Source organism: Amphibalanus amphitrite, unplaced genomic scaffold (assembly GCF_019059575.1).
Source record: "Amphibalanus amphitrite isolate SeventyFive unplaced genomic scaffold, NRLGWU_Aamphi_draft 000225F_arrow, whole genome shotgun sequence".
NCBI lineage: Eukaryota > Metazoa > Arthropoda > Thecostraca > Balanomorpha > Balanidae > Amphibalanus > Amphibalanus amphitrite.
The window spans coordinates 481,192-497,560 of record NW_024881720.1 but is presented as its reverse complement, the minus strand read 5'-3'; the positions used below and the strand labels follow the sequence as shown (position 1 = coordinate 497,560).

Genomic DNA, 16,369 nt, shown 5'->3' with positions numbered 1-16,369 from the left:
GAAGTAATTTTGGAGCCTTCGTACCATGTCACGAAGCTGTCAGCGGTGTTTAACACCTACTATGACAGCTAGCAAGACGCCTACTGGCTGACCTGACCTGACCTGACCCGATCTGGCCTAAAAACATCAAGACATCATCGGTGATCAAAGTTAATATGAAATTCGTGATCAGCGCTCCGAAAAAAAACCTCATAACAACCTAGCTCTCCAAAGTTTTAACAGGTCCCGATTTTCCCGACTTTTGAGTCACTGACCTGACCTGGAAGGTCAACCAATAACATAGCCCCGCCCTGTGCGTTTGCGGTTAGCAAAACACCAATAAGGGCGAGAGTTAACCCCGCCGCACCTGTTGGTTTTCTACATACGCGCCGGCCGGGGGAGGGTTGGTACGACCCCCTTGTCGTTTTTCGCCCCTGATGGATTTAGAGCGTCGCAGAAAAAAAACGAGCGTGTGTGCCGTTAGGAGGCACAGCAACTAGTACCCGATTTTAAGGTCTCAGGTCAACCGGTGACCTCTGAAGTCAGGTCAAGTGACCAAAGACGCGGGCTCGGTTTTTGATAAATAACTTGTTTTTAAAAACAGTCGCAAAGCGCGATTTTAGCATCAACGTGCTCGCCTTGCTCAGGCGCGTCGAATGGTATACTTTTTTGTTCGGGGGAGGTCAACTTGAGGTGTTGACCTCGGGTCAAGGTCAGGTCAGAGACCCCTAGGTCGCGAAATTGGTCAAAAGAGGTCATGTTGCATATTATTCGATTCGGCAAGTCTCCCTCAGTCCATTGGTGGCTTGACCGACTCGCTAGCTCAGTTTGATCGGGAGGTATTGACGAAAAACTCGTATGACCTTAGTGACATCATAAATGGCGTCACCAATGCAAAATTGAAGCATCTAACCTTGCAAGGAGTGCATGAAATCACGATCCGTGTGCTTAAGAGTTTGAGATCGTTCCAGGCGCCAGAATAGCAGTTTTCATTTTTCTCAATTGACTTATAGTGGTGATGTCACGTGACCGATCTGACCTCATGTGATCTTTAGGAAAAATCCTAGAGGTACAAATTGTGAGACTTCTAAAAGATGCACGTACTGTAAGTTTCATCCCCCTGTAAAAGCTCCTCTGGGACTGAGGGCGCTGCGAAGTTGCGGCATCTGAGGACCGTTCACTTATGACGTCATAGGTCAGTACCCTGACCTGACCTGAAAATATGGTTGGTGTCACAAGATCCGGCTTGAATCAAAGGTCAGGTATGCCTAGATTCAGGTCTTTGTTGCTAGCGTGTTCGGAGCTATCGCGAAAAAAAATAACTAGGGGGGCGAGGATTAAGCTAGGTTGGAGTGGGTAAGTTTGGGTCAAGTAGTAGGCGTCCCACCCGCACCACCTGTTTATAGCAGGTGAATAGTCGACTACAGAATGATGTTCCACTTTTCACAGACAGTTATTTGCCTGGGGTGGTAGGCTGTGCCGCATCACACGGGCTGAGTTCACAAATTATAGCTTAGTCCCAATGCTCACAATCGACCCGCTTAATTGCGTGATAAGCGGCACAACTTAGCGCTCCGGTCAACTGATAGCTTCTGAGGAGTGGAACATCATTCTGTAGTCGACTATACCTAAACCACCAGCGAGAGCTTCGTAGCAAGTTGCATTGGCACCACAACTATACGTACTTCTCAAATGTCTCAACGAATGCTGGATTCGAAATAAGCTAAAAAAATCCCTTAAAATCGTAAAATTTGAAACAGTCACCCGAGGTCACCAAACGTCAATGACCTTGACCTGGCCGACAACTGACAAGTCAACTTGAAACCCATCATGATGCATGGGACAACCATCAGTTCACATGTTGACACGTTTATATGTAATCACATTAGAACTCTGGAAACGCTAAGTGCGCTAACATAAACGGCAAATCATTTCGGTCTGCCATGGTCTCAGAAATCAGATCAAAGGTCAAAGGTCATTGGTTTCAGGCTCATGAACTTTATAGGGAATGTGTAACCAGTAACGTAGATAAGTTCGAGGACACTCAAAGTTTCGTCACGATCGGCCGCTTTTAGCGAGAGATATTCGCGAAAAAACGAAGGGTTTTATGAACAAGATTTTCATTGAACAAGATTGTTGACAGCCCTGTGAAACGAGACTCGATGAATTCTTAAACCCCCTAGTTATTTTGTAACAACCCTAGGTTCGTTGCATACTAACTAGGGAGGTTGCAACGACCCTAGATTCGTTACAACGTCCCGGAACGAGCAGTTATTTTGTAACGTCCCTAGGGTCGTTGCAAACAAACTGATCGTTCAGGGAGGTTACAACCACCCTAGGGTCGTTGCAAACTAACTGAAATCGCATACTCCCTGTAACACATACATGGTTAGTGAGGAAATGCTCAACTCCTGTTTTGTCTCAAATGCACAACGATGTCAACGGCGCAGCAAGAATATTTCAATTAGCACCTGAACAATCCAGCACTAGCTAAAACAAGCCGATCCCTTTCCATTTTTAAATCCTGATAATTCCTTTACCTTTAGATAAGGTCTTAAATTTCACTATTCTACCTGGGTTCATTATTATCAACTTAAGACCGCATTCTGCGTGATGACGAAGAAAATCCATAGCGACAAGGGACAAAGCTCGCTGGTCTTAGAGCTTAATCCAATGCAAACAGGACTAGAAACGAGCACTTTACTAGGAACAAGCATTTTACGGATTAACTAGTGGATAAGAAAAAACGTGATATTCCGCTTTCAGTTTCGCCGAAAACGTGCTCTGCAGTTACATAAAGGTGACACAGTTATGCAAAGCTGCAGCCCACGTTTGGAGAAGCAGGAACTGACCAAGTAATAACAAACCTTAAAGCCGAGATCAGGACCAGGTGACAAATGCATGCAACGAATCGTCCGGCATCGTGCATGCTCCTCGATGCGTCAGAGAACTGCCGTGATCATGACAACGGTGGAACCTGCGATTTAACCCGCGCCCCAGTGGCGGTCTCAGCCAACTTCGCCCTAGTGGTGGGGGGGGGGGCATATGTTACCACCCACCTCTAACTCAAAAACTAAGAGGGCTGCCTAGAAAGACGCGGCAAACAGCAGTCGATAGCTCTCAATGCGTACGTTTGAAAGTAATTCGGCCATTTTTAATCTTAGAGCAATATTGGGGTCACTGGAGGTCAGCAAAGGTCAAAATTTGCCAAATGTCATATTTTTCAGAAAACATGCATTTATCTCAGGAACTATGATAGCCATAAAACGCGTGGAAAAACAATCGATATCTTTTGAACTCTTCTTTCGATAAGTTCATCATCAAAAATGACCTCAGGTCAACGGTTTAGCCTCCAGAGGGCAAAACCTCCAAAAAAAAACTGTTTTTTACTAAAAGTGTTTTTCGACAATAACCTTTGACTAAAAAAGCCACTACATTTCTATTGCCAGAATCGTGTTCCTCTCGCCGAGACGCGTCGAATACACTATAATTTGACCTTGAACGGTCAACTTGAAAATTTGACCTCAGGTCAAGGTCATGACCTGACCGGAAAAGGTCACGTTGCATATCAGTCGATGCGTCTCGGCAAGACAAACACAATGAGACCATCCCCAGCGTTCTATCTCTTTCCAATCGAGAGTTATTGGCAAAAATCTGCTTGTAGCCTCAAATATGACCTCGGATGACTTTTCTAGAGGCAAAAAAGACACCTTGGTCGTCACGGGTGGTCCAAATCATTGTGATTCTTAAATAGTTGGACTGTTCCTATGCGTACACACGGATCTAGAGGCATTTTCATTTTTCTCCATTGACTTATAATGGTAAGGTCACGCCACTGGCCTGACCTTAGGTCATGGATATAAAAAATCCGAGATATACAAATTATAGGCGCCCATAACATCATGCAATCCACCAAGTTTAAAACCTTTCTGACAAACACTGCAGGCTGGACCTGATTGCAAACTTTTTTAGGCTTGGCTAGTTAACTTGACTTGGTGACCTGACCTGACATGACCTGGAGTCAAACATTTCACACATTGTCCAAGATTGATGTAAAGAAGGCTAATTCAAGCGGCGCGGCGCTACGCGCCGCGGTTTTTTATTCACACGCAAAAAACGCGACAGGGTGGTAACATATGCCCCCCCCCCCCACTGGGGCGAAGGTGCATTTTTATAAGAGACGCTGGGGATGCCTCATTGTGTTTGTCTTGTTCGGACGCATCGACTGATATGCAACATGAGCTTTTCCGGTCAGGTCATGACCTTGACCTGAGGTCAAATTATCAAGTTGACCTTTCAAGGTCAAATTAGTTCATTCGACGCGTCTCGGCGAGAGGAACACGATTCTGGCAAAAGAAATGTCGTGACTTTTTTTAGTCGAAAGTTATCGTCGAAAAACACTTTTCGTAAAAAAAACAGCTATTTTTGGAGTTTTTGCCCTCTGGAGGCTAAAACGTTGACCTGAGGTCATTTTTGATGATGAACTTATCGAAAGAAGAGTTCAAAAGATATCGGTTGTTTTTCCACGCGTTTTTATGGCTATCATAGTTCCTGAGATAAATGCATGTTTTTTTAGTTTTTTGATAGTTTGGATTCTTGGCTTGATTTAGCAGATCAGCTGTGAACCTTGACTTTGAAATCACATAAATGTCATGGTACCCGAACGAATCCTCGCATGACATTTCTTCGTAGCACAATTTTTCGTCCGCATTTCTTCGTCTACAAATCTTCGTCGGTGCATTTATTTGTCCCTCAATGCTTACTCTTGCATATATTTGCGTTGAAGAAGAAATGCCAGCCGATTTTCATATACCCTGATGCGAGACAAAGTAATGCGAATGCCCTGAGTAGTAAATGTAAAACAAAGTAAATGCCCTGACGAATATTTGCAGACGAAGAATTGCGATACGAAGAAATGCCATAAGAAGAATTGTCCTGGAATCCTTAATTGGCCATCATATATTGACCTTGATAAGATAAACGCATCATTCGCGCAATATTTGTCGCACTTTGATACCAAACTATTGCTTCCAAATGCCGACGTAAAGAAAACCTTTATGTGACGTCATATAAACAGCGGAGTTCCCAAAAAGTAAACAAAAATAAAAGTCTTATATCTCGAAAACGGGTGAATATTTTCCGGTAAAATTTGGTAGATGTTCATTTTCGCTCTTTGTGATTCACGCTACATCACTTTTATGCCAATTCATTAACTTTTTTGAAGGTGGGAGGGTCCCTTTAAATGTTGCTAGGGGTCCTCTATTCGCAAAAGAAATCCGTCTAACTTTTTTGAGAAGCCCGGTAGTATATTATGCCTGAGAAGGAGAGGGCCCATACCAGTCATGACAGGGCCCGCAGCGGTGCTGAGATGGCCTTGGAAGGAGTGCGAGAGCCTGTAAAATGCCTGAAAGGGCCCATACCAGCCGTTACAGGGCCTATGTATATCAGTACTGAGAGGGCCCACAGCAGGGCCCATATACACTCCGCCGTAGGGTGTATCGTCGAATTTTGATTTTTTTTAATCGTCTTCACTACCAAATTTTATTGGTCCCTGGCATGTTTGAAGCCGTAGGATACCAATCAAAAAAATCTGGGACGAAAACCTAGCCTGCTGCGAGCGGTTGAACGGAAGCCTGTCGGGACGGCGCCAGGCGTTGAAGTCTCCCCGTTAGTTACGCGCACACTAGCACCACGCGGCGGCTGGCGCCGTGCCGCCGAGTTCCCGGTCAGCCGTGTTTTAGCGTTCACTGACGGGTCGCAGTGATTATTCTAAGCTTTCCTAAGAAGCTTTCTGCCCCGCAGCTCATTATTGAGCAAGAATATCGCACAAACTGCATAGAACATTGACATGCAGGTTGTCGGCACATATGGAGAAGGGGATGTTTTGGTTAATGCCTCCTTTAATAGGAAGAGATTGTGGAAGAACAACACATTTCTTTTGGAAATTACTCATCCTCCTTCTTCCTACGTGCCTGCTTTAGTAATCGAAGTACCCCTATCGACTCTACGTTCTTGATTCGGCTGTCGATTTTATGCATGGAATTCCGCTATATTATATTTTCTCGCTCAATGTCCCCTGAGCTATATTGAGGCGTCACGGGACAGCAATGCTCAGCACACAACTGCAGAGAAAAAGTCAATGTGGTCATGCGTTTTGTATGCCAAAATGTGTGAGCCTTGGCGTGTACCAGCAGCCGTTGTCACCATTGTAATTTTCACGACTTTATCTTTATATGGATGCAATTGCCCACTTCCCAGTTCCCAGACTGGGTTTGGAGATATAATTTTACAGAAACATTTAGGAATGTCTGTAATGTAAGTTAAAAGCTAATACCGAAAGGAATCCACATATTTTCGAATTTCCTGTTTGCTGTATTGCTTAGTAAATGCCAGACGTCATGATGGCATGGTTGCGATTGATGGTATGCCGGATGGCCAGGGTACGAACTCACGGTAAGTCAGCTTGGCCGGCAGGCATCAACAGGCACAATAGTCTTACACTGATATCGTCACCCTCAGTTATTCGTCACCATTCAGCAACAAGCCCAGAGCTTCGGGCTTTGAACCGTAAGGTACAGGTGTAGGAGCAAGACATTGCGCCGATTCGAAGGGCTGGAAGGGCAGCATCGCGGGGGCTGGAATGCGCCTGAGCGGCTGAGACCATCCCATTGGGACGGGGGTGTTCTGGGTGCACTCAGCCGCTCATGCTGGGAAATGCATCCAATGGAGCTCTCCATTCGAATGATTAGGGTGACCTTTAGTCTAGAACAAGGAAGGATGACTGTTGGCTGGTCCCGAGGATAGATACAAAGGACAGGTAATGACATCATATAATGAATCGAAGACGGCCCCGGTCCGATCCTCTGATAGAGGCTCATCAACACGTATCTCGTTGTGGACCATTTCGTTTTCCTCCACCGTGGTTTTTGCACCGACCTCAACGGGTTGGAAGATTACGATGTTCAGAAACCATTAAGGTCGTAATTGTATATTCGTTGAGTTAGGCTAGCCTTTCCATTCCATGAAGACTACTTTATAATTATTGGATGATAGGATGAGGTTTTCACTGTGTTGAACCTGTCCTACCTGCTCAGTGAACGAATATACAACGAATATACAATTACGATCTTAATGGTTTCTGAACATCGTTACCTTCCAACCCGTTCAGGTCGGTGTAAAAACTACGGTGGAGGAAAACGAAATGGTCCACAACGAGATACGTGTTGATGAGCCTCTATCAGAGGATCGGACCGGGGCCGTCTTCGATTCATTATATGATGTCATTACCTGTCCTTTGTATCTATCCTCGGGACCAGCCAACAGTCATCCTTCCTTGTTCTAGACTAAAGATCACCCTAATCATTCGAATGGAGAGCTCCATTGGATGCATTTCCCAGCATGAGCGGCTGAGTGCACCCAGAACACCCCCGTCCCAATGGGATGGTCTCAGCCGCTCAGGCGCATTCCAGCCCCCGCGATGCTGCCCTTCCAGCCCTTCGAATCGGCGCAATGTCTTGCTCCTACACCTGTACCTTACGGTTCAAAGCCCGAAGCTCTGGGCTTGTTGCTGAATGGTGACGAATAACTGAGGGTGACGATATCAGTGTAAGACTATTGTGCCTGTTGATGCCTGCCGGCCAAGCTGACTTACCGTGAGTTCGTACCCTGGCCATCCGGCATACCATCAATCGCAACCATGCCATCATGACGTCTGGCATTTACTAAGCAATACAGCAAACAGGAAATCGAAAATATGTGGATTCCTTTCGGTATTCGCTTTAACTTACATTACAGACATTCCCAAATGTTTCTGTAAAACTATAATATCTCCAAACCCAGTCTGGGAACTAGGAAGTGGGAAATTGCATCCTTATAAAGATAAAGTCGTGAAAATTACAATGGTGACAACGGCTGCTGGTACACACCAAGGCTCACACATTTTGGCATACAAAACGCATGGCCACATTGACTTTCTCTGCGGTTGTGTGCTGAGCATTGCTGTCCCGTGACGCCTCAATATAGCTCAGGGGACATTGAGCGAGAAAATATAATATAGCGGAATTCCATGCATAAAATCGACAGCCGAATCAAGGACGTAGAGTCAATAGGGGTACTTCGATTACTAAAGCAGGCACGTAGGAAGAAGGAGGATGAGTAATTTCCAAAAGAAATGTGTTGTTCTTCCACAATCTCTTCCTATTAAAGGAGGCATTAACCAAAACATCCCCTTCTCCATATGTGCCGACAACCTGCATGTCAATGTTCTATGCAGTTTGTGCGATATTCTAGCTCAATAATGAGCTGCGGGGCAGAAAGCTTCTTAGGAAAGCTTAGAATAATCACCTCGACCCGTCAGTGAACGCTAAAACACGGCTGACCGGGAACGCGGCGGCACGGCGCCAGCCGCCGCGTGGTGCTAGTGTGCGCGTAACTAACGGGGAGACTTCAACGCCTGGCGCCGCCCCGACAGGCTTCCGTTCAACCGCTCGCAGCAGGCTAGGTTTTCGTCCCAGATTTTTTTAATTGGTATCCTACGGCTTCAAACATGCCAGGGACCAATAAAATTTAGTAGTGAAGACGATTAAAAAAAATCAAAATTCGACGATACACCCTAAGTACTGAGAGAGCCACCGCAAGTTTGATGTGAGGGTCCGTACTCCGTAGTCCGTACCCTGACATATTAATGAGGGTTATGTCAGTCAATGGCAATCATGGAAGAGCCCCTATCAGTACTGAGAGGACTGTTGCAATGACTAGGAGGGCCCGTACCGTATGCATAAAAAATCCGCTCTTTATTATGCATGGAATTATGTGAACAAATGACTTTAAAATCTCGTTTAATGTCAGATCGTTTTAGCCACTTTTATTCCTACCAATGGTGTTCTTGCGTGTGTGGTAATGTATGACGGAAAGCCTGAATAGCCACCATGTGGAAGGTTTTTAAATACACTGATACTGATACTGATACTTTCTGGGCAGTTGTGTGCAAATTTGCATATTGCTGAACTTGAATTCGGGTGGTGGGCTGCAGCCTCATGCTCTCTCATTCTTTCACTGCTACTCAACAGTGTGTTTAAAAAGAAGTTTCAAGGTTCTTTATCAAATGTGAGACATGAAGACACCTTTGGATTTAACTGTGAGCATGCTTTGCATATAAATTGTATTGCAAAGATTGCTTACACCAGTTTTATCTATTTGCAATGGTAGCTCTCATACGACATTTGTGTGTTGTCTTTTCTATGTTGGTCGTTTGTATATATTTTTATAGCTATGACAGGCTGATGAAGGCAGACTGAAGTCTTCTGAAACTTTTCATTACTAAGAAATAAAGCTGGTGTCTTGAACATTGTCCCAAAATTTTATTTCGGCTTGGGTGTCGGCTAGAGATACTCCGCACTGCAAAGAGGTCTGAGAGTGGAAAATCGCCAGTAAATAACAATAAAGGCACAGGCACAATAAAGTTGAAACAGGGATCATCAATATTTTTTGTGAATATTGGAGAATGTGGGAGCTGCATTAATGATCATTCAATGTAATATAAATAATGATTATTGGAGGTAGGTTAAAGCCGACCAAGGCCCTATATACCAAGCCGACCAGCAAATGTACGTGCAAGTGCTCTTTATTGGTAAAATTAGGAGTGAAAAATTGTTCTGGAAAATTGGAGATGAAAGGGGAAAATTGATTCCATTTGGATGTCACTTCCCACCCAAAACGGGCAAGGACACTGGTTTTGAACAAACTGAACAATACAATATCACTGTCCCAGCTGAATAACATCAACAAATAACATCATACTTTGTGTAAGCATCTCGTACAACTGTGTTGGTGTGATAATGAAATCAAAACACATGCATCCTGTATCCATGAGAGTTGATAGTAAGTAAAAAGTAGCAATTGTTGTGATTATTATGCATCATATTCATCATGGTAATTGTAGTTTAAATGAAATAATTTGAGATTGAGTTGATTGAAACCAAGGTGTGCAGTGTGCACCACCCAGTGTTCATTTTTGTAAACATCAAAAATGTATGACCACGAAGGGAAACCCTTCTGAAGGTAATATCTCTCGACCATATAGATTATAAAATCCCATTTGCAACCAACTACCCTAAGATTAACAGGTCACTTGAATAACCATGCATTATTCCTCTAATAATGCTTTTTATGTTTTTAGATACGTACATGTTCTTTCATCCTCATTTTTTAAAGATACTTATCACTTGAGTTTGTTTTTATTGCAAGTGTGATGCATGTAATTTAATCTTGATGTGTTCTTAAATCGAAGATCCTGCTTGCAGCTATGCCCCATTGCCTACCATGGCCAAAGCTTCTACAGGTGTTCCATAATGAACGTTCATTTTAAATAGGCTCAAAATCTAAGTAATTGTATTCATAACACATAGAGCGATATACTATTGTATTGGCAAAAGAATGGCTTTTTCTGTCGTGATGGCTTCAGACACTTGCAATTTGCATGCTTTCAGTTTTCGGCACTGGCGCCGTTTCTGCGGAGGCAGATTTCGGCCCTCCTGCAGACTTGCAAGGTATATAAAAACACTAGGTAACACCGAGAAATTCCTTCAACATGAAGGCAACGGGTTCAGGTCTTGACAACTAGTGCTAGCATGATTTGCAAGATACTTGCTACGTAACTACTTTACAGATTTTCCTAATACTTTGCTATTACTTATGTTTTACGATTTAATAAGGACATGTTTTTAGTTATCCTCATCTAAATTCGTTCTTGCCAAGAAATTTGTAATTTCACGGTATGATATCATGCCTTCAGGAAGCCTCGGATATCTCAGTATCTAGGCTGTGAAACTTCTTTATTTGGATATTTTTAGAAAGGAAATTAATTTTTGCATTATCTTGATATGCGCTTTTTGGAAAACAACAGCATAACATTAAATCATCGCTCTTCGAAGTGTCATTTTGTGCTCGATAGGAAGTGATGGCCCTTAAACAGAGCGTCCCTATAAAAAATCTAGAGGGAGCTGGCCTCTATAAAAATTGAAATTAGCACCAGTATTTAATTGTCTGTTAGCTGTTAGCTTCCATTAACCTTAAGGTTTTACGGAAATAGGCTAAATTTGGCCCTAAAGGCTTCAATGTCTGAGTGAAAAATGGCACTATGGTAAAGAGGTAGTTAAAAAATGAGAGGGAGCTGGCCTCTACAAATTATTGCTTTAGATAGATTGGCGTATCGAGTTTCGAATGATATACCTCATTAAACATATGGTTTTACGGAAAATGGCTAAATTTGTGAAAAACTATATCGTTTTTGTTATAAACCGTATATTAACAATGGCGACGTGCGCCACTTCCGTCGCCGACGCCATGTTGCCCGAAATATGTTAGCTAGATTTGTTTTGTTGTGCTATGTATGGTTAATTAGAATTGGATTTTCAAGATGAATATTGAAGTTGCTAGACGGCGTTGTGCATATGAGGGGCGCGCACTGATTGCAAGTGATTCTGAAGTGCCAAAATTGAAATTGAACAAAATTGGTTCGTAGTAGGTACGTTTCGAAGTCCAGTCGGTCCAGTCATTCAGGCCCTTGGAATGGAATGGGTGATCCTGATTCTGAAAAGCTTGCTGGACGATGTCCCTCTCTGCCATAAGTGTATATTCTTTGGCAAGTCACAGATCAAAATTGTTCAGGTGAGATTACTTGACTAGTGCATTGGCTGGGCTCTCCATTGATGTCGGTCTAGTGTGGATTCACCATGCATCAGCATGGTGCTGTGCTGGTGCAGATTCACCAGAATTTGTATGGAGCAGAGCAGGCTCCAAATGTTGGCCTCTCAGTCTGCGTGCCTCGCTGCTGCGCATTAGTGTGGCCTCTCTGCGTCCTGCAAGACTTATGTCTGGCCTCTGTACGTCACACGACTGTGTGTTGCCTCTGCGTGTCACAAGACTGTGTGGCCTCTGCTCGTCACAAGACTTGTGTGGCCTCTGCGTGCCACAAGACTTTTGTGTGTGGCTTCTGCGTGCCGCAAGACCAGTTGGACATGCTGCAGCACTGGCTGTGGCGGGAGCCTGCAGCAGCGGCTAGCCACAAGACCTTAACGTGGCCTCTCAGTCTGTGTGCCGCGCCGCTATGCTGGCTGTGGCAGGAGCCTGCGGTGGCAGCTGGTCGCAAGACACCAGCTGGATCAGTTCAGCGGAAACTCAGGTATGATTATTTATAATATTGCAATTGAGTTGCTAATGCTTTCACACGCGTCATTATCCAGCTGGAGTTGACGGCATGATTTGTGCTGTGTTTGTGTGCAACAATCTTTAAAGAAACATAACATATAAATGTTTTGCCATAGCTCAGAAGTTACAGCATTACCTTTCACGGGCTGCTAACATTGGAACACATTGTTTGGTTTTTGGTCGTCTTGACTCCGTTTGGTCTAATGGGCCAGTTTGTGTTTCATTTGAAATCATATGCCTTACATTTCTTACCTTACCTTACCTTACCTTACCTTACCAGTACTAAAGTTTTCCATAAATATATTATTTTATGCATTTCATCTGGATCGCGTGTCTGGCAATCTAAGAAAATGCCACCTATTAAAAAAAATTGCAATTCGCAGGACCTGGTGCCGTGGCGGTGCTGGCGAGCATGCTGCTGGCTGCTGCCATGCCGCAAGACCAAGTGGCTGCTCCGCTGCGCTGGCTATGGCGGGAGCCGGCGGTGGCGACGTGCCGCGATATCCGGTGGACGCGCCGCTGCGCTGGCTGTGGCGAGAGCCGGCAGCGGTGGCTAGCCGCAAGACCTTAGTGTGGCCTCTCAGTCTGCGTGCCTCGCCGCTGCGCTGGCTGTGGCGGGAGCCGGCGGCGGCGACGGGTCGCAAGACTAGTGTGGCCTTGCTGTTGTGCCGGTCTGGGGCACAGCACAGCGGCGTCTGCCAGAGTGACGCTGCTGGTCGTCCTCCGCGCGCTAGATAGGTGATTCGCTGCTGCTCGAGGAGAATGTGTTATCGGCTCCTCATGAAGAAGTTCCAGCTGCCTGGCCTCTCCACCCTCCGCCGCTGGACTCGAGGCTTCCGGACGTCACCTAGGATCCTGGACATAGTTCTGCAGATCATGCGCTCGTCCGCAGACACCATAACGTCGCATGAGAGGCTGCTCGTCATGTCCTTCGACGAGATCACCATCGATCCCCGCGTGGCGTACGACTCCACGGACGACGCGGTCTACGGCCCCAACGACAAGATGCAGGTGGTGATGGTCCGATCCTTGTGCAGTCGTTGGAAGCAGCCCGTCTTCCTCGACTACAACAAGGGCCTTCTCCACCGCATCATAGCCGGGAGCCGGCGGCGACGTACAAGACTGTAGCGTCAAGCGTGGCCGCACTCTGTATACCGCGCCGGTGCGCTGGCTATGGCGGGAGCCGGCGGCGGTGACGGGTCACCAGCTGGATCAGTGCAGCGGTAACTCAGGTATGATAACTTATGATATGGTTGTAATTGGGCTGCTAATGCTTTTACACGCGACATTATCCGGCTGGAGCTGACGGCATGATTTGTGTTGTTTTCGTGTACAACAATCTTTAGAGAAACATAACGTAACAAATTGTCATACCGCTCAGAAGTTACAGCGTTACCTTTTCACGGGCTGCTAACATACAGAACACATTGTTTGGTTTTTGGGCTTCTTGACTCTGTTTGTTCTAATGGACCAATTTGTGTTTTATTTGAAATCATATGCTTTACATTTCTTTGAACAAGGTTTTCCTTGAATATATTATATTATGCATTTCTTCTGGGTCGCGTGTCAGGTCCTCTGAGAAAATGTCACCTATTAATAAAATGTTCAATGCGCAGGTGCCGGCGATCATGCTGTTGGCTGCTGCCGTGCCGCAAGACCAAGTGGCCGCTCCGCTGCGCTGGCTATGGCGGGAGCCGGCGGCGGCGACGTGCCGCGATATCCGGTGGACGCGCCGCTGCGCTGGCTTTGGCGGGAGCCGGCAGCGGCGGCTAGCCGCAAGACCGTAGTGCGGCCTTTCAGTCTGCGTGCCGCGCCGCTGCGCTGGCTGTGGCGGGAGCCGGTGGCGGCGGCGCTCTGCAAAATACCAGCTGGAGCGGTCGAGCGAATGCTCAGGTATAATATCTCATGCCAGTGTTAACTATTTTAGCAGTTAATTGGGCTGCTCAAGTATTGGCACACGGCACCCTCTGGCTCGGAGACAGTGGCAAGATTTGTAAAGTTAGCGTACATAATTGTCTATTAATGAAATAACGTTCCTTTGCACAGATAAAATGTTAGTGCTAAATTTTGACGAATTTTTTAGTCATCACTAACGTACCCTTCACTGTTAACGTAACTACGTCTACGCCTTAAGGCCGCCCCACACTGGAACTCGCATGCGGGTTGCGAGTTTGCGGGTTTTGAGTTTGCGGGCATAATACTAATTCATATCTGTTCCCTTAGCCATAGCCTAAGGGAATAATACTTATTCATAGCCTTTAGATCGTCTGACCGTCCGTTCTGTTCCCTTCCAGACTCGTGGGCGACAGTCTGACGGCGTCCTGTGGACGAAGATAGCGAAGCATTTGCGTGGATGACGCGGTAGGCGGCTCGTCCGCCACCCGGGTGACGGAGACCTCATGATGCGCTTCCTACCGAGTCTTGCCCCTGCGGAGGCGATGCGGCGCCGAGCCACCGAGGCGTCCCAACCGGCGCTGGCGCGAATAGTGGCTTGTCACCCAAAGTTTAACGGAGGCATGGTGGTGCTAAGGACATTCGGCGCGGCACCGTCTGTCACGGGATTGACAGTTTTGCATGGAGTGAACCCTTCGGTGGAAATATGGTGCGGGTCGGGGTGATTTGAATGAGATAGTTGTGAGGATGATCAGATAATGATAATATAAACTATAATGATAATGATACTAAAACAGATAATGATAAACAAGAGCGGAAGGCGGGGAGGAATTACACCGGTGCTAGGTTAAGTTCGTTATGATCAAATTATAGCTGGGATAATTGTACGATTCATTCGCTACGATGCATTTGCTGTGCAATTGGTCATTGTGACGTTCATCCCCCTCTCCCGTGGCCGTATGTATGAGAACGATAGTTCCGGTGAGTTTTAACTGACATTCGTTATCATGATGGATGTAATTGTTTGGCGGACTTTTCTGTACATTAAACACGACCTGTGTGCTTCCCCTACTGCGATATTACTGATATAACGATAAGAATGCCATGAATTTCACGCATCAGACCTGTTTTTGCCGTTTGTGAGACTATTCGGCGCGGTGAGGGCCGGTATCTGCAAAGCTGAGTTCGGACCGAGCATGTTGGTTCTGCGCTGTGCTCGTGGTAAATTCACATCATTTATACAATTGAATGACAGCTCAAGTTTCGCCTCAGTTTTGCGTGTGAGTGGTGAAGCTTGTTTCCGTTTTAAATCCGTTAATGTGCGTTTAAACCGGACTTCTTGAAGTATGGGGACGAATAAACGAATCGCTGGGAGGGATGCAGATTTTTGGCTCTTCATCTAGCTTCCGAACGGATGGTCGAGACGGATTTTTGGTACATTTTCCGCACGTAGGTTCACGGGTCACGTCGATGTCAAATCACTGCATTGACTTTGGAGACCAGCTAACTAACGCCATTCAATATTGGAGCGTCCGAGTTTGTCGGTCTGTGGAGACCGATTTTTCTGCGTGTGGTGGCAGTGTGCTAGCAGCGGCCGTGAAACGCCGCCCACGGCGACGTGGTACGCCGGGATGTCGTATAGCTTAAAGAACTTATAACTTTAAAAAACGAAGGCGCGACCCTCGGCCTTCATTTGCGCTGGATATAATGGCTGGAGAACCAGCACCACTTCAGTGTTATTTTATTTACAGAAGCAGTTTTGCATCAAGCTGGGCTGACAATGGCTGAGTCCGTGCCGATCTGAAGTGTGTGTCCATGCCCGGCACGGCGGCGCCTGATATTCGGCATCAGGGATATATGGTTGCGCATGTAAAATAAAAAGCGATGCCAAAATTAGATCAACCAGGAAAGGGAATCGCTGCTATATTTGATTCTATCCATTTTCTCACAAATACGTGTATGCTTTACTACGAGGATCATATGCTATTTCTATTTACTCGCCAAGACTCAAATTATAATATGAAACTTTTAATAATGACTTGATTATACATTGAATAACACATTGTAATAATAATAGTTTGACACATTATAATAATATACAGTGTCAATATATAATAATATTATTTGATACATTAATTAATTTTAAAAGTGAACGATATGTACCGTACGCAATTGTTCAAAAGCAGCAAACGCATCAATCAGCTGACGCCACATTCCCGGTGACGCTGCTCACGGTGCACGCCTGCAGACTTGCTGCAGACATGCTGAACCGCCTGCCTGACGTCCTCTG

General features: G+C 45.5%; 1 long non-coding RNA gene across 1 annotated transcript; it reads left to right on the top strand.

Moving 5' to 3' along the window:
- Window positions 1-12,689: 12,689 nt before the first annotated feature.
- Window positions 12,690-15,458, top strand: LOC122385606. The gene is made up of 3 exons (XR_006257218.1): window positions 12,690-13,418; window positions 13,803-14,079; window positions 14,481-15,458. It is a non-coding gene; the product is annotated as an uncharacterized LOC122385606 (long non-coding RNA).
- The last annotated feature ends 911 nt before the right edge of the window (window positions 15,459-16,369 follow it).